At 43.7% G+C, this 24,764-nt stretch overlaps 1 pseudogene; it reads right to left on the bottom strand.

The window, feature by feature from the left end:
- Positions 1 to 17,138: 17,138 nt before the first annotated feature.
- Positions 17,139 to 24,764, bottom strand: part of LOC124547104 — a 30,120-nt pseudogene continuing 22,494 nt past the window's right edge.

Raw genomic sequence — 24,764 nt, forward strand, 5'->3', positions numbered from 1 at the left:
AAAAAACTAAACAGGATCTTTTCTTGCAAAGTGTAATGCAGTTCAATATTGTACTGGATTACGTTGTCGAGGTATTCAACACAAACGTATATACCGTGACTGACCTTCAAACGCAGCTGCACCAGCACAATCATCAGTTGCCAGTTGTTAGCGGCGCTCTCTCAAATGGTTCAAATGGCTCTGAGAACTATGGAACTTACCATCTTAGGTTATCAGTCCCCTAGAACTTAGAACTAACTAAACCTAACTAACCTAAGGACATCACACACATCCATGCCCGAGGCAGGATCCGAACATGCGACCGTAGCAGTTGCGCTGTTCCGGACTGAAGCGCCTAGAACCACTCGGCCACCGTGGCCGGCGGCGCTCCCTCCTTCCGCTGTACCGAGCGAGGTGGCGCAGTGGTTAGCACACTGGACTCGCATTCGGGAGGACGACGGTTCAATCCCGTCTCCAGCCATCCTGATTTAGGTTTTCCGTGATTTCCCTAAATCGTTTCAGGCAAATGCCGGGATGGTTCCTTTGAAAGGGCACGGCCGATTTCCTTCCCAATCCTTCCCTAACCCGAGCTTGCGCTCCGTCTCTAATGACCTCGTTGTCGACGGGACGTTAAACACTAACCACCACCACCACCACCACCTTCCGCTGTAAAATAATTTCCGGCTACATGAACTATTCGTGATGTTTGACCTTTTTTGGTCTTCATTGACTGGCCTTATTACGCCACTGACTTAGTTGAGCACTTACAAACTGTAAAACTGACGTTTGTGTTAATTCCTTCTATTAATTTTGTGAATTTTAGCAGCACAAAATAAACAATTGCATCGTTGTATTCGTCAGGCCTTCTGACTACTAATCTACTGTGCCGCTATAGTTTATGTTTGAATCGAGTTTTGTGAATGTGATTAGTTTCAGTGTAATGTTTACAATAGTTGTTTCCTTTTCATTACACTCGGGGGCAAGTTTCAATTGATAATGTTACGAAATAGCCGACTGTGCTGGTAGCGTAGTAACGCAGTCAATACAGACCGAAAAGCGTCCAGTATAAGGAATAGTTCGTGTAGTGGGAAATTTTTGCATTGTGGTAGGAAGGAGTGCCACGAACAACATGCTAGAAATCCTGATCGGGGAAGCCGAGTGTGGGGGGTGGAGCTGTTTCTGACGGTAGCTTTCGTACGTTTTTCATAGATAAGTAGAAAACATTGGGCTCCAGCAAACCGTATCCTACTAAAAATCTAACTACATTAAATTTCATACAAAAAGTTCCTGTTCACTTTTTCTGTACGACTAATAGTTTGTACAGAGCGAGTGGGAGAATATAAAAATCTCATGCTGTTTTTGAAGACCAGATATAACATTGTGGACTGCATAAAACGACAGCGGCAAGGTCAGCTAAATCCCCCGTATGAAATTTCACCAGACAGAAGATTAGTCCCCACCCACTCTTAAATGATCACTCTAGGCAATTTGTAGCGCTGTAGATGTTGTAGAACTGGTAAGAGGAGGGTAGGTGACCCTCTATCGTTGACGTAGGTCATGGCAGAGGCGTGGTGTGTATGTGATAGTCGGTTGTATTGAATCAGGGCAGTGGAATGGGTAGGCCAGAAGACGTGACGCACCGGCAGAAAGGAGATACGTGCTTGGACGTACCACGGACTACACCTTGAGGGAACTTTGTAGTTTGTTGGTGCACCAAAGAGGACGGTTCAACGTATCTACAATGAATAATTTACCACCCGCAGCTATGTAAAGTAAAAGGATTTCAGCCGACAGGGACCAGAGATAAATATCACGCCTCGGAAACAGCAACTGTTTTAATTAATAGAAGTAAAATGAATCGCACAGCAGTTGCAACTGATTTCTTTGTTGTCACAACTGGTTTCATTGCAGTGAAACAGCATCCTCAGGTGAACTACATAAGAAGGAATTAATTCCACCTAATACACACATGCTCATAAATTAAGGATAATGCTGATACATGGTGAAACAACGCTCTGGTGGGCGGTTTGCAGGCTTAAATCAAATGTGTTGCATCTGACCTGCGGTCGTCGCACAGTGGCTGTGGCAGCAGTCCACATACGCAGAGGAGTGTTGGTGCATGTCAGAGTACGGTGCAGCGACTAAGTGTGCAGACGTTTTCAGACGTGCTAATGGTGACTGTGTATTGAAAATGGCTCAGAGAACACATATCGATGACGTTATGAGGGGCAGAATACTAGGGCGACTGGAGGCTGGTCAAACACAGCAGGTTGTAGCAGGGGCCCTCCGTTTGCCACAAAGTGTGATCTCAAGATTATGGCAACGATTCCACCAGACAGGAAACGTGTCCAGGCGCTACAGTACGGGACGTCCACGGTGTACAACGCCACAAGAAGACCGATATCTCACCATCAGTGCCCCCAGACGGCCACGGAGTACTGCAGGTAGCCTTGCTCAGGATCTTACCGCAGCCACTGGAACAGTTGTCTCCATACACACAGTCTACAGACGACTGAACAGACATGGTTTATTCGCCTGGAGACTTGCAAGGTGCATTCCACTGATCCCTAGTGACAGGAAAGCCCGTAAACCCTGGTGTCAAGACATAGTACGTGGTCATTTGAACAGTGGTCACAGGTTATGTTCACGGACGATTCCAGGTATAGTCTGAACAGTGATTCTCGCCGGGTTTTCATCTGGTGTCAACCAGGATCCAGGTACCAACCCCTTAATGTCCTTGAAAGGGACCTGTATGGAGATCCTGGTTTGATGGTGTGGGGTGGGATTATGATTGATGCACGTACACCCCTGCATGTTTTTGACAGAGGAACTGTAACAGGTCAGGTGTATCGGGAAGTCATTTTGCACCAGTATGTTCGCCTTTTCAGGGTCGCAGTGGGTCCCACCTTCCTCCTGACGGATGATAACGCACGGCCCTACTGACCTGTCATCGTGGAGGAGTACCTTGAAACAGAAGATATCAGGCGAATGGAGTGGCCTGCCTAAACCCCATCGAACACGTCTGGGATGCTCTCGCTCGACGTATCGCTGCGCGTCTTCAAACCCCTAGGACACTTCAGGAGCTCCGACAGGCACTGGTGCATAAATGGGAGGCTATACCCCAGCAGCTGCTCGACCACCTGATCCAGTTATGCGAACCCATTGCGCGGCCTGTGTACTTGTGCATGGTGATCATAACCCATATTGATGTCGGGGTACACGCGCAAAAAACTGTGGCGTTTTGTAGCACATGTGTTTCCGGACAGTTTTCTCGACTTGTCACGAATACCGTGAACTTACAGACCTGTGTCGTGTGTGTTCCCTATGTGCCTATGCTATTAGCGTCAGTTTTGTGTAGTGCAACGTTGTATGGCACCACATTCTGCAATTATCCTTAATTTATGAGCATGAGTGTGCATATGATTAAAATAGGATAAGAATCTTTTTAAGAAAATTTCTAAAAATTTTAAATTTTTCGAAAATTTTAAGAAATCTTTCTCGATATTTCTAGAGACCCTATGCAAAGTATTTAAACAGACAGAAAAAATCAAAATTCAAACGTTGCTACAACAGTGTCACAAACGCAGCAAGACGTCCCTCAACGTACGCAGTCAAAAATCAGACCCCTGAAGAAGGGAAGTCACCAAAAGAAATAAAATAGGACATCGGGGCGAATAGTGCGGTGGCGCAAGGCCTTAAATCCGACAGTAACTGCTGTTCCCAATGGATGCAGGACCGTTGCAACTAGATTACTAGCAGGAGTGCGAAACTAGACAGTAGCTGGACTGGAGGAGTGTAGTGTATCCTGACGAGACATTGTTTTGCCTGTTTTCTATTGTCACCAGGCATACATGCCCCGACCGCACATTGAGGCATTTAACTAGCAATATGTGGAACGTGTGGTTCAAGCTGGAGGTAATTCTGTAATGTTTTGGAAGTGTTCTTAGACGGTCCATTCAGGTTACCGCGAACACGAATTTGAATATTTAAATCAATAATCGTGGAGGAAACGTGTTGCTGTTTGTTCCACATCTTCCTGATGAGTGTTCTAAGGATACTCCCGTCATCCAAGATGGCAACAGGCGTGTCACTAGGTCTCCACATACCCTTTTTTAGTTTGAGGAACTCAAGTACCCTATCACACTCATCTTTTCAGCTAAATTAGATAATACTGGTACCAAATAAAATACCTGGACTATTTGTACCAGCTCGTGAAACGTATAATCAACAACTTCACATTTTGGTAGCTCTTCAGGATCTAATGAACAAGGGGTGGTTTCATCTGGATATGGCATACACGAAGAAAATTATGGACTCTCCTCATGGTAGAAATTTTTATATGGGATAGTTATATAAAATTGTCTACATCAGCCCACCTAACACAAATCTTCAAACCACTGCCCATATATGCCTCAAACGTAATTTATTCTACTGGTCTTCGGTAGAAGCTTTTGATCGTATGAGCTTGTACTAAAATATTAATAAGCAGCTAGTAACAGCTAGTAACCTATAACCCATAAAATTGAAATGGGTCTGATTTGACTATTTTTCTCTCCTCCATGTTAACCTCATGATTATTTTGACTTGCTGCCCATTTAAAGCCTACAGAAGCTCATTAAAACAGGCATAAATGTAAGAGCGCAGTCAGAGAAGTTGGTTACTTTGCAATGGTTTCTCTAACTCTGAAGAAATGCAAATGAAATCATTATGTCCTGTGAGACGTCAACTGTTTATGGAGAGTTAATTTACTGACCTTTGGTGCCTGCGGATACTTCCGTCTCGACACGGGAAATATGGTTCTACGGTTTGTTTTGACAGTGCAGAGTATACATTTCTCTAAGCTGTGCCCTGGTACGAAGTTACACAGGCTTAAAAGAGGCCATATTCCGACATATATTTTATATCAACATGATACTGAAACGAGTAGCTATAGGAAGTTGGCAACTGCGGACACTTCTTTAAAACACAATTTATTTCGTAGACATTGTAAGTCGCATCTAGAAGTTGAGTGTGGACAAATCTCTCGCATGCAGTTGCAATAGGACCTACTTCCTCGCATTCGGGAGGACGACGTTTCAATCCCGTCTCCGGACATCCTGATTTAGGTTTTCCATGATTTCCCTAAATCGTTTCAGGCAAATGCCGGGATGGTTCCTTTGAAAGGGCACGGCCGATTTCCATCCCAATCCTTCCCGAACCCGAGCTTGCGCTCCGTCTCTAATGACCTCGATGTCGACGGGACGTTAAACACTAACCACCACCACCACCACCACGTACTTCCCGCGATTATCGCAGCACACATCGGCCAGATTTAATTGGATCACGCACCACTCACGCAGTGAGAGTTTATTACAAAATTATAAATTCCACTAGCTGATCGGGAAAACCAAATGGCAAAAACGAAAAGTGAGCCCCTAGTAAACTGTGGTTCAATTTGTACATCCTGAATTATACTCGTGAGACTGGATGGAAATAGATTGTCAAAGCGTCTACTGCGGGCCCCATACGAAGCTGGCTGTCTTAGCCTGGTCTAACCTATCAAAGCAGAGCGTCCTTCCGCCAACCGCCTTGAAGAAACTGGGTGTAAATCGGCTGAAATGAGCTTCACACCGCGTTATGTGACTTACAAAATAAGTACTTCACTCGGAAATCGACCACGAGATGTAATGTTTTTTTCTGGAAATGGGATATTCACCAGGTTCCTCTTACTTGGCCAAAGTAACCCCAAAAGTACTAAAAAGAGGTGAACCGAGAGCAAAAGAGCCATATGCCTACAGTGGTACATATTAACTTAGGTGACTGCCGCGTTCTTCGTCTGCTAAAAAGTAGCTGTCGTTAATTTCCTAACCCTCTAAAGTGACGAAAAGTTGCAGAACAAATACCCATCTTCCAATATTCTTCAATGCCTCCAGCTGAAGACCGCAAACGTTACACTTCCATTGAGGGCCATTTCTAACTTTGTTAACAGAGAAAAATTCTTTTCTCGTATTTTCCATACGTCCATTCTATAATAGAAATGCTGCTGCAGTCGACAAAATTTTCATACTTCGAGCAGCTATATTAATGTATGCCGTTACTGAAATAACATCCTGCAGGAGTCTCTTCAAGTCTCTCAGGATATTTAGATTTTCGGGTCAATATGCATACCCAGCGATGATGTATGTAACCGACAATACAGATTTCTTGCAGAGGCATTGTAATATCGATAACCACGATCAAAGGAAAATAATTTTTTTTACTAAGGCCCTGCAACACGTACTAAAGTTCGATGAAATCACGAAAACAAACTTAACTTCATTGAATCATATGAAGTTGCTGTCTATTGCCTAGAATGCTAAAAGTGAGTTCATACGAAAGTACCAAGGCACTTACTGAGTCAGGAATAAAAATATATAGCAAGCTTCCAGTCGATGTAAAAAGGGAGTTTATGATGTAAAAGTATTGAACAGGATGTGTCATAGAGTAAACTTTCATTAGAGCGGGGGTGTCCATCCATTTAGCTTACCTCTGCCACACAGAAAGGAGACGTGTACTTTTGGGCCGGACTAATGGCATCTTGTGGCTGGAATTTGAAATTGAAAATATTCACACAATATTTTTCTTTTTTATTCTGTATTTCACATTACTCTGGATAGCCCCACACTTCAACCATGTCGAACATATAGAAAGTTTTCTACTGCATCAGTACCTTTACATCGCTTTTACTCATGTTTCGTTAGAATAAAATAAAGAGTTTTCTGTCACACGTGATGTAGATATAAACGAAGCTATGTATTTTCCAGACTGAGTCATTCTGTTGCTTCAAGAAGACATCAGTGGTTATCGCTTGATTGGTCATAGTTATCAACGTACACTTCTTAGAACATTTTGATTTCGTATTATGTAATTTTGCTTTAAAGCCATGAAAGTCTGCAACGGAAGCTACAGATACCACTTTGGGCATCAAGCGGGTCCAGGCAACCAGCAGGCTTTCACAGCCACGCGAGTAACATACAGGACAACTGCAGGCCGCTGAAATACACTCTTGGAAATGGAAAAAAGAACACATTGACACCGGTGTGTCAGACCCACCATACTTGCTCCGGACACTGCGAGAGGGCTGTACAAGCAATGATCACACGCACTGCACAGCGGACACACCAGGAACCGCGGTGTTGGCCGTCGAATGGCGCTAGCTGCGCAGCATTTGTGCACCGCCGCCGTCAGTGTCAGCCAGTTTGCCGTGGCATACGGAGCTCCATCGCAGTCTTTAACACTGGTAGCATGCCGCGACAGCGTGGACGTGAACCGTATGTGCAGTTGACGGACATTGAGCGAGGGCGTATAGTGGGCATGCGGGAGGCCGGGTGGACGTACCGCCGAATTGCTCAACACGTGGGGCGTGAGGTCTCCACAGTACATCGATGTTGTCGCCAGTGGTCGGCGGAAGGTGCACGTGCCCGTCGACCTGGGACCGGGCCGCAGCGACGCACGGATGCACGCCAAGACCGTAGGATCCTACGCAGTGCCGTAGGGGACCGCACCGCCACTTCCCAGCAAATTAGGGACACTGTTGCTCCTGGGGTATCGGCGAGGACCATTCGCAACCGTCTCCATGAAGCTGGGCTACGGTCCCGCACACCGTTAGGCCGTCTTCCGCTCACGCCCCAACATCGTGCAGACCCGCCTCCAGTGGTGTCGCGACAGGCGTGAATGGAGGGACGAATGGAGACGTGTCGTCTTCAGCGATGAGAGTCGCTTCTGCCTTGGTGCCAATGATGGTCGTATGCGTGTTTGGCGCCGTGCAGGTGAGCGCCACAATCAGGACTGCATACGACCGAGGCACACAGGGCCAACACCCGGCATCATGGTGTGGGGAGCGATCTCCTACACTGGCCGTACACCACTGGTGATCGTCGAGGGGACACTGAATAGTGCACGGTACATCCAAACCGTCATCGAACCCATCGTTCTACCATTCCTAGACCGGCAAGGGAACTTGCTGTTCCAACAGGACAATGCACGTCCGCATGTATTCCGTGCCACCCAACGTGCTCTAGAAGGTGTAAGTCAACTACCCTGGCCAGCAAGATCTCCGGATCTGTCCCCCATTGAGCATGTTTGGGACTGGATGAAGCGTCGTCTCACGCGGTCTGCACGTCCAGCACGAACGCTGGTCCAACTGAGGCGCCAGGTGGAAATGGCATGGCAAGCCGTTCCACAGGACTACATCCAGCATCTCTACGATCGTCTCCATGGGAGAATAGCAGCCTGCATTGCTGCGAAAGGTGGATATACACTGTACTAGTGTCGACATTGTGCATGCTCTGTTGCCTGTGTCTATGTGCCTGTGGTTCTGTCAGTGTGATCATGTGATGTATCTGACCCCAGGAATGTGTCAAGAAAGTTTCCCCTTCCTGGGACAATGAATTCACGGTGTTCTTATTTCAATTTCCAGGAGTGTAATTCTGGCCCAGAAACGATCTGCTCTGAATTCTGTAGTCGGTGGCGCCTCTTCTTGTTTAGTCAGAAACAGTCTGAAAAGCTTGTTACGGTGTTGCAGGGAAGATTAAATTACACCGTTTCCGAGTTATTTCGACTTGAAGTCTGTCAGTCAGTTCATTGCACGCACAAATCCAAGCATTTGAGCGCGCTAAAATACGTCATTGTAAAGACATCTGTGCGTCCGTAAGTTACCTCTTTTGAAATGCTCATTACCAGCAAAAATGTGCCTTTTTTGGAAGTGATAAACGTAGTCTAGGTGTGCAAAACCTACGTTTGTTTAGTTTTAAGGCCGGCTGCTGTGGTCGAGCGGTTCTAGGCGCTTCAGTCCGGAACCACGCGGCTGCTACGGTCGCAGGTTCGAATCCTGCCTCGGGAATGGATGTGTGTGATGTCCTTAGGTTAGCTAGGTTTAAGTAGTTCTAAGTCTAGGAGACTGATGACCTCAGATGTTAAGTCCCATAGTGCTTAGAGCCGTTTTAGTTTGAAGAAAAGGAACGAAGAACTAGTTTGGTGCGAATGTTCCTGGCAGGCTGCTTGGATTTTGACGCGGACGACCTGATGGGCTAACTTCCGTACAAAGGAACTTTGAAAGATTAAGGGATAATTTTCTTGGCATCTTTCACAAGATATAAACGCCGCATTTTTACTAGCATAGAGCTGTTTTTAAGTCTCTGTAGAAAATCTAACTTCTTTTCTTTCGTAAAAGATTCTGTCTCATCGCACAGTTTAGCAGGCAACCATCCGTAACGCGTCATTTCGTCACAAATTATCCGGATAGCCGACGATGTACAGTGGAAGGTATTTTCATGTAGTCCTATAGAGATGTGATCTCTCTTTCTCTCTCGATGAGATAGAAACAAATTGTAGTTTTTGAGCACATTCTTTACGTGTCGATAAAAATGTTTGGACATTTATTTGTAATCCCAAATTACCGTTTGCCTTTCATATTTTATGTAAATATTAATTAAGAGAACATACTGAGAATTCCAGATAAATGTCACTCGCCAGATAAACAATGAAACCTTTATTTTCTTTAGTTTACTGGTTTTAAAAGTTTTAATTATCATGTTCAAAAGTGAAATAGACTCATATCACTGACAAGCTATCATTGAAATGCACACACCAAAAAAAATTTTGCGTCACCACGGTTCCCAGAACTGCTGCACATAGACGTTGACTGTGGATATTATACCACAGACACAGTCCCTCCACTGTTCAGAGACTAAACCCGCCCAAAGATGTGAACAACCACGCTTTAACAGGGCCTATTACACGGAGGGGGTCCGACAGCCCATCAGTTCCAGTCATTGCACCAGGAAGGAGGTACACGGCTCTTGTTGTCTGTAGTTCAACCATGCCTAGATGGTCAATACTGCGGTTCGATCGCGTCCGCATTGTTACTTCCTGCCAGGAAGGGCTTTCAACAAGGAAAGTGTCTAGGCGTCTCGTAGTGAACCAAACCGATGTTGTTCGGAAGAGGAGGAGATACAGAGAGACAGGAACTGTCGATGACATGCCTCGCTCAGGTCGCCTAAGGGTGGACTGCATTTGATAAGTGCTACCTACGGATTATGGCTCGGAAGAACCCTGACAGCAACGTCACCATGTTGAATAATGCTTTTCGCGCAGCCACAGGTCCTCGTGTAACGACTCAAACTGTGCGCAGTAGGCTGCATGATGCACAGCTTCACTCCCGAGGTCTATGGCGAGTTCCATCTTTGCAACCACGACACCATGCCGTGTTGTACAGATGGACGCAACAACATGCTGAATGGACCACTAAGGATTGGCATCACGTTCTCTTCAACGATGAGTGTCGCATATGCCGTCAACCACATAATCGTCGGAGACGTGTTTGAAGGCAAGCCGGTCAGTGTCAAAGGCTCCAGATAGTGCTGCAAGGTGGACGTTCCCCGACCTTCTGGGATGGCCGACGTACGCTGTTGGTGGTCATGGAAGGTGCCGGAACAGCTGTACGATACGTGAATGCCATCCTCCGACCGATAGTGCAACAATATTGGCAGCATATTGGCGAGGCATTCGTCTTCATTGACGACAATAGGCGCCCCATCGTGCAGATCTTATGAATGATTTCCTCCAGGATAACGATATCGTTCGACTAGACTGGCCGGGATGTTCTCCAGTCACGAACCCCATCGAACATGCCTGTGACGGGCTCAAAAGGGCTGTTTATGGACGATATGACCCACCAACCACGCTGAGGGACCTACGCCGAATCGTCGTTGATGAGTGGGACAATCTGGACCAACAGTGCCTTGATGAACTCGTGGATAGTATGCCACGACGAATACAGGCATGAATCAATGCAAGAGGACGTGCTACTGGGTATTAGAGATGCCGGGTGTACAGCAGTCTGGACCACCGTCTCTGAAGGTCTCGCTGCATGGTGGTACAATATGCAATGTGTGGTTTTCACGAGCAATCAAAAGGGTGGATTATCTCCATTGCAATTTTCTATACAGATTCCGAAACACTTTGAACCGAAGTGACGCAAAATATTTTTGATGTGTTAGAAACGGGTCCTACAAAGTATTGGTGAGAATTCATGTAAGTCGGTTTCCGCAGAACATCTTAGAACTGAAGAACACACTTATACCCCGCCATATTCACGCGAAATGGAAGTTTTCCACATAGTCGAAAATGCGTGCACAATGAAACTTTAAGAAGAAGTTTATAAACATTGCTGTCTTAACTGTAAGGATTTGCAGAATGACCAACCCGCACTCGAAAAGTGTGTACAAATGGCATTTATGTAACATAGAATTTTCCACATTTTGACGATGTTTTATTGTTATAGTCGCAATTTAATACTTGTAATCTGTACCTATCACACACTGACCTGGTGAAACACCTACCACTGTTAATTACCCTCACACTAGGTTTTACTTAGCATCTACACAAGCTACAGACACGTCCCACACAACATGGCAAGCTGTAAACATGCGCTGCGACCCCTAGCACGTTTTCGGTTCGGCAGTGTCCATTCCCTGCCATCGAAGCAGCTCACTTACTTCTGTTTCCTGCTAACGCGCGCCCCGTGGTCGGCCTCGTCTCCAGTATACTGAGCAGTTCAACGTATCGCCGTTGTCCCAGTGGCCAATGGCGCCAACATAAATAAATAATAAAATCTGAACAGTTTACCTCCCATTGTTTAGCTCCTTTTACTTAATACTGTTGTCATTATTTATACACTAAAGCTCCAAAGAAAGTGGTATAGCCATCCGAATTCGAAGATATGTAAACAATCAGAACACTGAGCTGCGGTCGGCACCTTCTATATAACAAGTGTGTGCCGCAGTTGTTAGATCGGTTTCTGCTGCTGCAATGGCAGATTATCAAGATTTAAGTGAGTTTGAAGATGGTCTTACAGTTGGCGCACGAGCGGTGGGACACTGCATCTCAGAGGTAGCGGTGAAGTGGGGATTTTCCCACATGACCATTTTACGAGTGTACCGTGAATATCAGTAATCCGATAAAACATAAAATCTCCGACATCGCCACAGGCTGGAAAACATCCTGCCGACTGAAGATAATGGTTCAACGTGACAGAAGTGCAACCCTTCCACAAACTGCTGCAGATTACTATGCTGGGCCATCATCAAGTGTCAGCGTGCGTACTATTCAACGAAAAATCATCGATACGGGCTTTCGGAGCCTAAGGCCCACTCGTGTACCTGTGATAGCTGCACAACACAAAGCTTTACGCCTCGCCTGGGTCCGTGAACACCGACATTGGACTGTTAATCACTGAAAACAAGTTGTCTGGTCGGAAGAGTCTCGTTTCAAATTGTATCGAGCAGATGGACGTGTACAGACAGCCTCATGAATCCGTGGTCCCTTCATGTCAGCAGGGGAATGCTCAAACTGGTGAGGGCCCTGTAATGATGTGTACTCTCATCATTTGCAGCATCGCCATACACTGAACACAAACGTTCACCGGCGCACCGAACAAACATCAAATGTGAAGCACCAACAAGGACGTCTATCTATGTAGATTAATGGCTTCTTAAAAAATGTGGACATTACTTATTGAACGACCCTCGTATGTCACAATTTACTACAAAATATTTCACACCTGGAGGAGAAAATTGGTGACTGAAATTTCATGAAAAGTTTTCATCGCAACGAAAACTTCCTTTTAAGACTACTGACAGTCGAATTCGCATGTCATATTCATGTCACTCTCGCCCTTGTGTTTCGATGATACAAAACGAGCTGCCTCCCAGTTGCACTCCAGTAAAAGTCGGACAAGTGTAGTCTATAAAGGCAGCCTCTCCAGAACAGTAGAGAAATTTTTTTCGGCGGCATCCTCGTTTAACATATTCTTGTTCATGTGGAGTCAAATCAAATACTGGAGTTTTATCTGAAGAAGAGCGTGATTGGTTCTGATACCTTGAGACAAACTCATGCCTGATGCAGCATGAACACAGAGAGTTATTTTAGTAGATTTGTAGGAACTTGTAAACATTCTACCTGTAAGACGCACTATTTGGTCCGCCTTCCCCATAATATTGTCTACGTTATCGCTCCAGTTTAAGCTCTTGATAATTTTAGCTCCTGGGTATTTAGTTGAATCGACCCACATTTGAGTTATACAGAAGGTCCTGTTCGAATTTCCTGCAAAGCTAAGGCCCCAGACGCACTACAATAAATCTTGTTCTTGCCAGGTGCATAGTCAAAATTACACTGAAGTCACAGTGGCGTTTCGTCTATGTTTATAACGCTGTTATAAGAAGTAGATGCTTTTTATAAGTGATAGGCCGAATACCTTTTCGAGACATATTCCTTTTATAAGTTGCCGTACTATTTAAGAGCCCTGAAATATTAGAAACTGAACTTTTTTTCGTGATGTATAGAAGGAAGAGCGTAAGAATGCTTAATACAACCTATTAAGATATCTTTTACCATGGTTCATTCTCAATGTTTGTTGCACACCATGCAGAAATATCACAATGCGTCAGAACTTCGACCAAGTCTTATTAATAACACGATGAAATTATACATCTGTTTACAGAAGCGAATCGTAATGAAATTTATGCCTTTCATGATAGTAATGCGCGAATTTAGAATGATTTTTGTACTGAAAGTGGACAATAGAGAGCAAATACTTGTATGGATTGAAACAGCTATGTAGAACCGAAGATCATCAAAACAGCAGTGGCCTCGTATATGGACGCTTTTATGAATGCACGTGATACGATTCAGGAAAGCTTCGGTAAGGATTAACTAAACAAATTCGATAGTTGGGCGTCTACCATTCTGTTTTGTGCACACACGAACTCTGAGATATTATTATCGCTAGTAGTAGCGAGCGAGCGGTTGTCGAGGGGAATCGGAAGTGGTCGGACGCAGTGTACGGTGGAGAGAAGCCACGTGACATGGGAGGTCGCAGCCTGCCGAGATCGTGCTAGTAGCGCCGGAGGAGACTTTGCTATTAACTGAGGATTTTAATAATTTGTCTTTTCGGTGCATGTAATTGTTGGTTGCTTGCGCACTGGAAGGATTTTGTCAGATTTGTGCGTGGATACACTCAGACTAATATTCATATCTTTACCGTGGCCAATGAAGTGTTTATTGGGTACTGATACTGTGGAAGGATTAAGTCTGTGAAAAGTTTCTTTGCATTTAATTAATCAATTTTCAGAATATAGTAAATTAAAAGTTTTACTGGTTTCCTTCTTTTTTCTTTACATCGTTTGAGGTTAGTTGACCAAACCCCTCCAGATCATTCAATTTCTGTGTATAAAAATATGGCAGTAATTGTTTCAATTAGTCCATGCATTGCGCTCTGCATGGATGGCAGCATTGATTTTTGAAATATTTTAGTGTGAGCTGATCACGAAGTTTCAGCGGCAAGACGAGGTAAGTTGTTTGTTGCGTAGAGCAACAGTGCAAGACAGTTGCTTGGAGACGTTAGAGGATATTTTGAAACTCGCATTCAGAGAGTTGAGATTTGATTTCTTTATAATTCGTGGGTGTTTCTTTTTATTCTGTCACAATACTATCATTGGCAGAGACGGAACGTCACACACATATTTCCGTACATCTTTTAAAATAATCATTACGAACGCGTTTCGCCTGGCCAGTGAGCGAGGATTTCGTTTCGTTGGACGATTTAGCAGTTAGAGATGCTTCGCCTTGCAAATGCATTTGCACTTAGTAGTTGTTGCATAGCATTTTTGTTGCCTGCGCGTTGCTTTGTGATAGTTCATAACTTTTATTTCATCACTTTTATAGATCAGTATTTATTTTGTAACAGTGAAGTTAAGAGTTTTGTTTTAAGACAGATATTTTGCATTTTTGTGCCATTTTCTTTATTGTTACAACGACAGTGAAAACTAGAGCACGGGCAGGAATGAACAAGACAGTAGAAGAAGCTTGAAATGAAGTTTCGGATAATTTGAGACATGGTGTAGAAAATTCTTCTCAGGATAATGAAATCAGGGAACTTCCAAACAATACCGTGAGTAATCAGAGCGTAGGCTATTATTTGCGTCATGTTTGATGAACTGCAAGAAACTACACGCAATTCAGGCGATCAAAATATCGCAGCACAGTCCGATTTTGTTATGAGAGATTCAGTAGTGTTTCTACAGAGAGAAATAATTTTGTCTTCCCCTGTTTCAGTAATAATGTTTTACAATTAATACTACTCAAATTGCGGAGATCAAAAATTCTTATGCTGAGATAACTGCAAAGATCAGCGAATCTAGCAGCACATAGGAAGATAACTTCAGATTGTTTCGTGGTGAGGCAAATGACAATTTAAATCGTAAATTCGAGGAAATCTCAGAACGGTCGAAAAGTCAGGAAGCGAGGAACTCAAGTCAGATATTAATAATTTTTAGTCCAGACGTGATCATGTTCAATAAGAACTGCAAACAGAGGAATTAGCACTAAAGTTCAAGTCATTATAGTTACAGACTAATACAGAAGTTTCAAAGAAGCAATATCTGTTGGTAACTGTTGCAAAACGAGTCGAAGTATTATCAGAGAGAGTGACGCAAATTATGATTCAGATAAAAGGTAAGACGATGCTCAGCCGGTTCTGTTCACTGATACCGAAGAATTTCATTCCCTGCAACATTTTAAAGAAGGGCAGGTGACGATTAATCAGCAAAATAAGCGTAACGTAAGAAAGATACAGGATCAGCTTGCCGGTATCGAAGAAAAGATCGGTCGCGATAACGATAACAGTAGGTTCACTCATTCTCACGTTGGAAATCACATTGAACGCACTAGTTTTGAAGATGGTGATCACTTCTTTGGTGAACATGATGTGTTTTCAGGACACAATGAATGGAATGCGAGTATAAGAGGAAACTCATCAGTTTAGAAAAACGATGGTTTTGATCATGAACATTTTCTCACCGTTAAATTACGGGATACATGTCACTTCAACAATATGGAAAAGCGAAATCATACTGTCTAAGCAAAATGCAATCTATGCCAAAAGGCAAAACAGTCTACCATTACGCACATAACACCATTATTTCCAATCATTCCTGTGGAACTAAGGGGATTAGCTGCTGTTGACATTTTCGGTGCTGTTACCAGATCCAGTCATGGTCATTCATTTGTTTTTGTAGCTGTTGAGCTTACCTCTAGATTTGTGTCATTTACACCTTTCAGGAAAGCTACTGCAAAATCTGTTCGTATAGCATTCGTAAAGAATTTTCTGAAAGAAGTAGGGCATGATGACAAAGTAATTTCTCATAATGGCCCACAATTTCGTTCTGACATACTGCTAAAAACTTTGATACGTAGAAGCATTAGACAAATATTTATATCACGTTTAAGCCATGTTGTAACCCTTCAGGACGCATTATGAAAGAATTAGGTAAACTTTGCAGATTGTATTGCTATCATCAACATAGAAAGTGGGATTCAATCAATCTGATTTTCAAAATATCATTAACGAACTACCGAATGATTTTACAACGTTGCCTCCACTCTTTATAGTAAAGAATAATCCACGACGATAGTATAAAACAGTTAGTAGCCTTCCAGACACAACTACGTTTAAGACATAGTGAAATAATTAATTCAGCATTGGAAAACATCAAGAAAGTCTCAGAGAAAAGGAAGAAGCTACAGAATTCACGAGTGAACATCAAAATAAAGGTAGGCCAGAAAGTATTGCTCAAATCGCTTCGTTTATTTCATAAAGGAAAGTTTTTCTTAGCAAGTTTTCTTGGTGTACGAAGATCCATTTCACATACTGCGAAACGCACATGCAAATACTGTGGAACTTGACACCATAAGCACATATAAATCAAGAGATCTTCATCATGTATCGAACATCCCAAAGTGTACAAAGAATAATACCGTAGTGGGTTTACTGTAAAAATATACAGTGGCGAGCATAGGTGCCGCAGCTGTTATAATGCATTTTCTTATTTTAGCTTTCAGCACTTTTTCATAGTCTTTAACTAATCTGTGTATCTGTTAATGTATCTCTTACTCTCAATCTACACAATTTCAGAATTCTATGCACACATACATTGGTAGATCACGTAACTAATGAGAAGGTACTGAATAGAATATTCTCTGGAATAATATGTTAATCATAAGTGCCTAAAATGTATTAATAAAATGAAAAAGTTTCAGTAATAAAGGTAATTTGAAACTACTCTTAAAAGTACACAGTTCTATTAAAGTAGAATGTTGAAACACTGAAACAAACAAGCACACTTCAGTAGACATCTGGACTTATTCCCAAGGTATTTCTATTAAAGTTGTTTGGTTTTTGCAACTGCAAGATATTACTTCTTGTTATTTTATAAACCAATAATTAAGTCAAATAACATTCTCTTGATGTGGTCATTTTTATTTACAATTGCATAGTATTCTGCAAAATGCATGTGAAGTGCAGGTACGATAATCAGTAAAACTTGCAGCAGCATTACCGTTACTTTAATTAAATCCTTTTTGTGTGCCAAGTCAAAATGTGGATAATGAGCATATACTTGCTTACAAACAGTCTTCATTGTTATTTCTTCGAGTTAGCTCCTTCGAAAATTTCTTTGACATACGACTTCGTTTCTTCATCTGTAGGTGGAGCCTTTGTCTTTTTTGAGAGGAGTTCGTCTTCAGATGAAGACTCGTCAACACTGTTACTATAGTATTTCCGTTTTTTAGCTGAAGATTTCTTCTCAGGCATTTTGTTTGGAGTGTTTTTAGCATTAGCTTTTTTGGATGCTTATTTTTAGATTGGCTTCTGCGACCTTTCTTTGATTTTGGCTTGGATTTTGAATCATCACTGTTAGCTCCTTCATCAGGCTCATCTTCCACATCTTTCTAATCCCTTTCATCTTCTTTTCATATTGGTCTGACCATTTGTCAAAATGAAACCCACAGAAATTCCATATGTTATTTCTCACAGGAGTGACCTTCTCAAATGTTGAACAGAGCTCTGTGAAGCTGCTTTAGAGCATCAGCCTTGAATTTCTTGAGAAATGCCTTAGTTCTTGGTATTTCACCCAGCGGAGTTCCTTTGCCTTCTGATATTTCAATTGCCTCCGTTTCTTTACGCTCACTGAATTCTTCTGTGAATCTTTCCACCTTCTTTCTCTCTCTTGTACGTGATATCTCCAGGGTTTGATCAAGCAATGGAACTGTTTCGTCCCCCGACTTGTCGTTTTCTCCGTCAACATCGTCGTCATCATCACCACCATCCTCTTCTTCACTTTCTTCTTTCTTGTGCACAGAAACAGGCTTCATTTTTTCTTGTTGCAAGAACCTTTCGACCTGAATGTTAAGGATGGTATTGCGTGCTAGGCATGACAGCGCTCTTCGAGCGTTGTACTTAACTGAATGAGGAGTTATCTTTCCTGACACAATCCAACCAAATGATGTTTCCTGTTAGGTTTGGTGGTTATCTCTTTTCAGTTGATCGATGCTCCAAGCAGAGGATCAATCTCACCAGGTTTGTTAAATGATGTGTCAGCTAACCTTGCGTGATTAGGAAGCAGCCAAGTGGAGGTTTCAAGGGATTCTGTTGTCAGTGACCCTGTTACACGCGGTAGCAATGCACAGACTGCAGGTGTACTGTAGTCAGCAACTCTTGATGAAATATGCACACCGCAAACTTGCGCGATTTGAACATGGTTGATGCCACTTATTGGTATCGAATGGCGACTGAGCCGTAGTCCCATCCGTAGTCCCATCCGATAGTTCATTTGTGAGGCACTGTCGAGAAATGCCCTGCATTTGTATACCTTCCCATTTTTGTCAGTGATGTTTACAAGTGCAGTAGATAACAATACTTCTGCACGTTGGTGGTCTCCTTTCACAGTGCAGTATGTTTGCTGTCGTTGTACATCCGTTTCTTCGTTTCTACTGCCACTCTCTTTACTGGCTTGTTCCTTGTGCTATAATGTGTTATGGTGCTTTCTACAAATGCAGCAGTTGCCGGCACGGCAGTTGACAGACAGTTGAAACAAAGTTTTTATCTTTTTACGAAGTGTATTCTTTTAGCAGTGTCGCTCTCTTTGAACTTAGGACACCTACTTAGTTTATGCGTTGAGTTTCAGAACGCACAGTCGGGAGCAGTCACGAGAAATGTACGTGGAGAACTGTAGCCTTCTGCCTTAGTATGCATCGCGGCCAGCTGCTGGGACTGTGGCAGCATTTTTTTTTGGATGAATGAGCTCTAACGTCTGGCAGCTGGTTTCTACAGATGCCACCAGATCTTTCAGAGGCGGAAATGTGGTGTCACCTGTTTTACATTCCCACTGATTCCTCAGAGTCACACTAATATAATCCAACAAAATGTTCGACAGCAATATTTCATGCAATGGAATGCCGGCCTGCATTACCTCAATCGCTTTCAGATTTCTTATTATCTGATTAATTAACATCTGTAAGTCCTTAGCAGGTTGAACTTTGACAGTGGGCAGATTCAGAAGTTCTTTTACATGCAATTCAACAATTAACTTGGGATTGTTACACTTTTGATCGATTAAATCCCATTCAATGTTAAGTTACTTTCTGTAACCGGTAAGTTTTCAACCAGACACACATGATAATTAATAATAATATCGCTGGACATCAGTTAAGGCTTCATTGCTGATAAATAATGCCCTAAAGGTATCGGAGAAGTGCGTAAATTCTGCTATGTTACCATTGAATTTTCGTAATGAACTTGCTGGAAGCTTTATTTCACGTGCACTGCATGAACTTACAGACTTAGGTGGTAACACAACATTTGACTGGAGAAGTGTCGCTATCTTTGATTCTAAATCTAAGCACAAGTCTTCATACGACTCCCTGTCTGCATTATGAGATTCTTCTACATCGTTACTATCTAACTGAATGTGGATGTCGCTGTATTCATCCTTGCTTGTATTTAGCAGTGTCGTAGAGATTGGATCCATATTGAAAGCTTTTAACAAATGTTTAGAGTCTTGTCACTCGTGACTTGATTACTGCTTCTTCCTTACTTAAATTTCGTTTCTGGATGGGATCCATGCTTCAGGAGATTAGCACAAAGTATAATCGATTAAGGAACTAGAGCCAGGCTGCTCGCAGAGCAGGACGACGGTACCTGTAGAGCGCTGATTGGGCTGCAGCTGCTGGCGGAGACGGCGAAGGACAGGGCTCACTGGTACACTGGTGTCGTGTCGTCGGAACTGCTTGGCTGTGTTACGACGTCTGCTGGCTTGAGGTTTACTTCACAACACAATTCTCGCGGCGTTTGTACCTTGGAGAGCTCTAGTGCCGATGTCTATCACTGCTGATGCGTGAGAGACATGCGGAGCGTGTGGTAGTCTCGGAGAATCACACAGAAAGCCACGATAGCCGGATACTCGTAATTCGTCGTAGGTGCAAATCAACGCACAGAACTTTTGTGCTGGAACATATTCGACTAGTTATATTCGTGCCCGGAGAACGTAGGCAACCGCAAAACGCGCGGTAAATTCTGCGCTGCCTCGCTCTTCCACAGTCCAAAAGAATGCAGATCACTCGTTGCAAAGCAAGGGCGGTTGAAATGAAAGTGCGTGAATGATTGGTGAAAGTGGACTGTATTTAGAGACTACATTGCGAAACAGAGTGGTGCGTGCGCGTTGCTTCGTGGTCTCGGCCCGTCTCAATGTCCCGGCCGGTTCCGGCCGTATATTGTGTGGACGGGCGGGCAGAAAAAATCCTTACCTGCAGGGAGCGTCTGGTCGCTGCTGCGCCGTTGTATCACGTTGCACCAATACAGAACAGAGACATTGGTGGATATTTGAAAACTCGCCGTCAGAGAGTTGAGAACTGATTTCTTTATAATTTGTTGGAGGAGTAATGTTTTCTTTCCTGTTCCATCATTTTTCTTTTTGTTCTTAGTTAGGATACTATCATAGTCAGAAACGGAAAGTCACACACATATTTCTGTACATCTTTTAAAATAGTAATTACGTTTCATACTGATGTAGAATCTTACGAAAAACAGTAATACAGAAATACTAGTAGAAGAAGAAAGAGTTTTGTGGAGCACTGAAGGGAGACATTACGCTGAAAACACAGGGTATCCCAAAAGTCTTTACCTGATGACATAAATTGATAACTCAGGCTAGAAGTAAGATACAAATATGAAACTGGTGTCTAATTGTTTACAAACTATCAAAGTTTTTTTGACAGATCAGTAAACTTCCACATGAGCTCCCTTCATAGCACGTAGCACATCTAGGCGATATTCAATTTCCGTCCACACATTAGCCAACATCACTGGAGGGATCGATTCAACGACTGTGGTTATCCGTTGCCGCAGGGTTTCAAGATCTGGTACACGTGTTCGGCAGACCTCGTCCTTGACATAACCCCTTAAAAAGAAGTCTAATATGATTATGTCAGGAGAGCGTGGAGGCGAAACCGTTGGCCCATCACGACCAATCCATCGCCCAGGAAAGGTCATATCGAGATAGGCACGGACGTCCAAACCCCAATGAGGCGGTGCACCGTCTTGCTGAAACAAGACATCGGGTTGATACTGAAGCAGCTGAGGAACAGCATACACTTGCAACATGTCCAGATACACTGCAGATGTAATGGTAGCCTCAGCGAAGAAGAATGGCCCGATAATTCGATCGTGCAAATAGCGCGCACCAAACATTCACCTTTGGACTTCCTCTGGTGCACTCCATGACCTCGCCAGGGGGTTGTGAACCCCAAATGCGCACATTATGACGATTCACTACACCACTGACAAATAAGGTCGGTCGTCGGAAAAGGCAATTAGTCTGAGATAACCATCATCGTCCACAATACGTGATAGCATTTCGACCGCAAAGTCATATCCACGTGTACTGTCATTGGGCAACAAGGCCTGAACGATTTGCACTTTGTATGCACGAAACAATAAACGTTTGTGTAAAATGTCATGGAGAGAGCTTTTTGGCATCTGTAATTCACGTGAGGCCCTGCGCACCGATTTATTCGGACTTCGCAGAAAAGACTGACTGACAGCTTCCACTCTGTCTGCTGAGATTCTTGGTCGACCAGACCTCGGAAGGTCAGCAACCGATCCTGTGTTCTTGAACTTCTCATACCAGGCTTTAATGCTCTTGAGATCAGGTGGTTTCCTTCCAAATGTTGTCTGGAAGTGTCTCTGCACTGTGGTTGGTGATCGTGTCTCATGGTATCACAGGACACACTACGCCTTGTCCTGATTGGTTAACATGGCTTCTTGGGCACTGCACCTCATCCACTACTTACGTACTGCGAACCTAAAACAGAAAAAAAACTTTGATAGTTCGTAAACAATTAGACACCAGTTTCATATTTGTATCTAGAACCAGGCAACCAGCTTCTGCAGAAGACCGCGAAACAGGTTTTCGAAGTCTCTGGACAGCTAATCCTTTACTAACCCGATGGAAGTACTCAGGGCACATAAAATGAATCTGTCGATTCAGCATTAAACGAGCTCGGATCTGACAAGTAAGAACTGTATATACCGACCATAAAGCGGACCTGCGGTGACGTGTACTGCCTCGTACATAGAATCGCGCAGTCGTATGACAGCGAGGACGTAAAATTGTGGATTTAACATCTAGCAGGGTCTCGTAAAATGGAACTCATTCTCAAACTGTCAATCGCTAAATGCCGTCGGACAGGTGGTAGCTGTTTCGTGCAACACGGGGCGTCGTGAGAAAGCAGTGATGTGAACGTGTGTGCAACGCGCGCACGCACGCGCAAACCCACTCGCGCTTGTGTGTGAGTGTGTGTGTGTGTGTGTGTGTGTGTTTGTGTGTGTAACCACACATTTGTGCGAGCGCGCTCCTCCGGCCATGGTGCGTGATCGTGTGCGTCTGACGCGCTGCCGTGACGTGACATGACGTGGCGTGATGTCAGTGGCCGTCAATCGCGCTCCACTGGGCACGCGTGCGTGCCTCGCCGAGCCTGGATTCTGCTTATCGACAGGCGTCCGATCGTACAATCGAAATGCGGACTCTATAGTTCTGATACGCCGGGGCCAACTGCGACCAGCTACACGTGGAATGTGACCCAGTAAGCTGCGATCATTGGTATTGGAAACGACAAATGTCCTGCACAGAGGCTAAATACAGAATGCGCCATATATGGAGCAAAATGTAGCCACGTAGTAGCTCGTTAAGCAGTGTAGTGGTTTTTTTTCCACGAGAAAGAGATAGTGCGACTAATGTACAGATTGAACCAGAACTCCATCAAAGAATGTGTGTGAAATCTTATGGGACTTAACTGCTACGGTCATCAGTCCCTAAGCTTACACACTACTCAACCTACATTATCCTAAGGACAAACACACACACACCCATGCCCGAGGGAGGACTCGAAACTCCGCTGGGATTAGCCGCACAGTCCATGACTGCAGCGCCCTGTGGCCGCTCGGCTAATCCCGCGCGGCCCAGAACTTCATCAACAAAGTTTGAGTACTGGTAGTATGGACCAGAACACGAAAAGAATGTCGAGTAAACATGGACTCCAAACAACGTGCCTTACGAGCTATGAGTTGTTCATCTTCGATGCAGTGAAGTACATCTCTTCTACTGAAAACACTTTGCTGTACATGTTTTGCGAGGAGGTGGGGACCACAACAAGAAAAAGACTTGTTAGTAGAGTAGGTGTGTTTCGCAGTAGCGAAAATGAGCAACTGCTCACAAATCTTGATGTATGGCGTTAGAGACCGTGTTTAGTGGATATTTACTGGATTTTTTCCTTGTTATGGTCCCTAATACTACTTCTCAAAATATTTTTTTACTTATTCATTTAATATGACCTGATTAGGGCCAACAGGCCCTATCTCACATCGGACACGTTTTCATGGATACAATACCCTTTTTATACGTAGTTACTTAAGAAATCAAAACTTAATTAAGTAGTACTAAAATGATTTGAGTGTATGTACTGACAATGTGAGTGAATAATACTACGACAAAATAAATGTAATACCGCCAGTACTTCTAATACTGTAGCTACTATCACTAATAATGAAAAAAGTAAAAATAATAATAAAAAATGATATATAATGATAATAATAGGAATAATAATAACAATAAACCCCGTGGAGGCCCGGGAAAAGAATAGGCCTCCGGTGTGTTCTGCCAGTCGTAAAAAGGCGACGAAAAGAATAAACCACTAATAGGCCTAACACCCCTTTTAGTGTGATTACTTGGTTCAGGACAGAACTAAAGAAGCCTCGGAGAAGCGCCGTCATGGTCGGGGACGACGCTTGAACCCTATGCCCGCCCACAATGGTAACGACACTGCTAGCCAACAGGAAAATGACATCTTGGGTTGTCGGGTGTTCTACATCTTGGTCTTCTTCAGGAACCTGTGGTATAGTGACTGGTTGGAGTGCCCTCTCAATTTGTCTGTCCGTGTGTCCATTCTTGGAGAAAACTGTTTTGAGATGTTCTATCTCTATAGGCAGATTCTCTTGGTCTGACAGGGCACGTGCTCTGTGGACCAAAGTCTTCAGAACCCCATTCTTCTGTGCAGGGTGGTGACAGCTGCTGGCCTGCAGATATAAATCAGTGTGTGTTGGTTTTCGGTACACACTGTGTCCAATTGAGCAAAGAAGGTGGCATATCTGCCCTATGATGGCTCTATTTCTGCCAAAATTAGTAGGATCCTCCGTAAACACAATATCAAGTGTGTTTTCTGTCCATCCAACAAGATCGGGGGACTGCCGGGGAGTGTCAAAGACGACCTGGGGTTACGAAAACCAGGAATTTACAATATACCTTGTCAATGTGGCATGTCCTACATTGGCGAGACGACAAGAACTGTGGAGATCAGGTGCAAAGAACATCAGAGGC

The sequence above is a fragment of the Schistocerca americana genome, chromosome 1 (assembly GCF_021461395.2).
Source record: "Schistocerca americana isolate TAMUIC-IGC-003095 chromosome 1, iqSchAmer2.1, whole genome shotgun sequence".
Taxonomy (NCBI): Eukaryota; Metazoa; Arthropoda; class Insecta; order Orthoptera; family Acrididae; genus Schistocerca; species Schistocerca americana.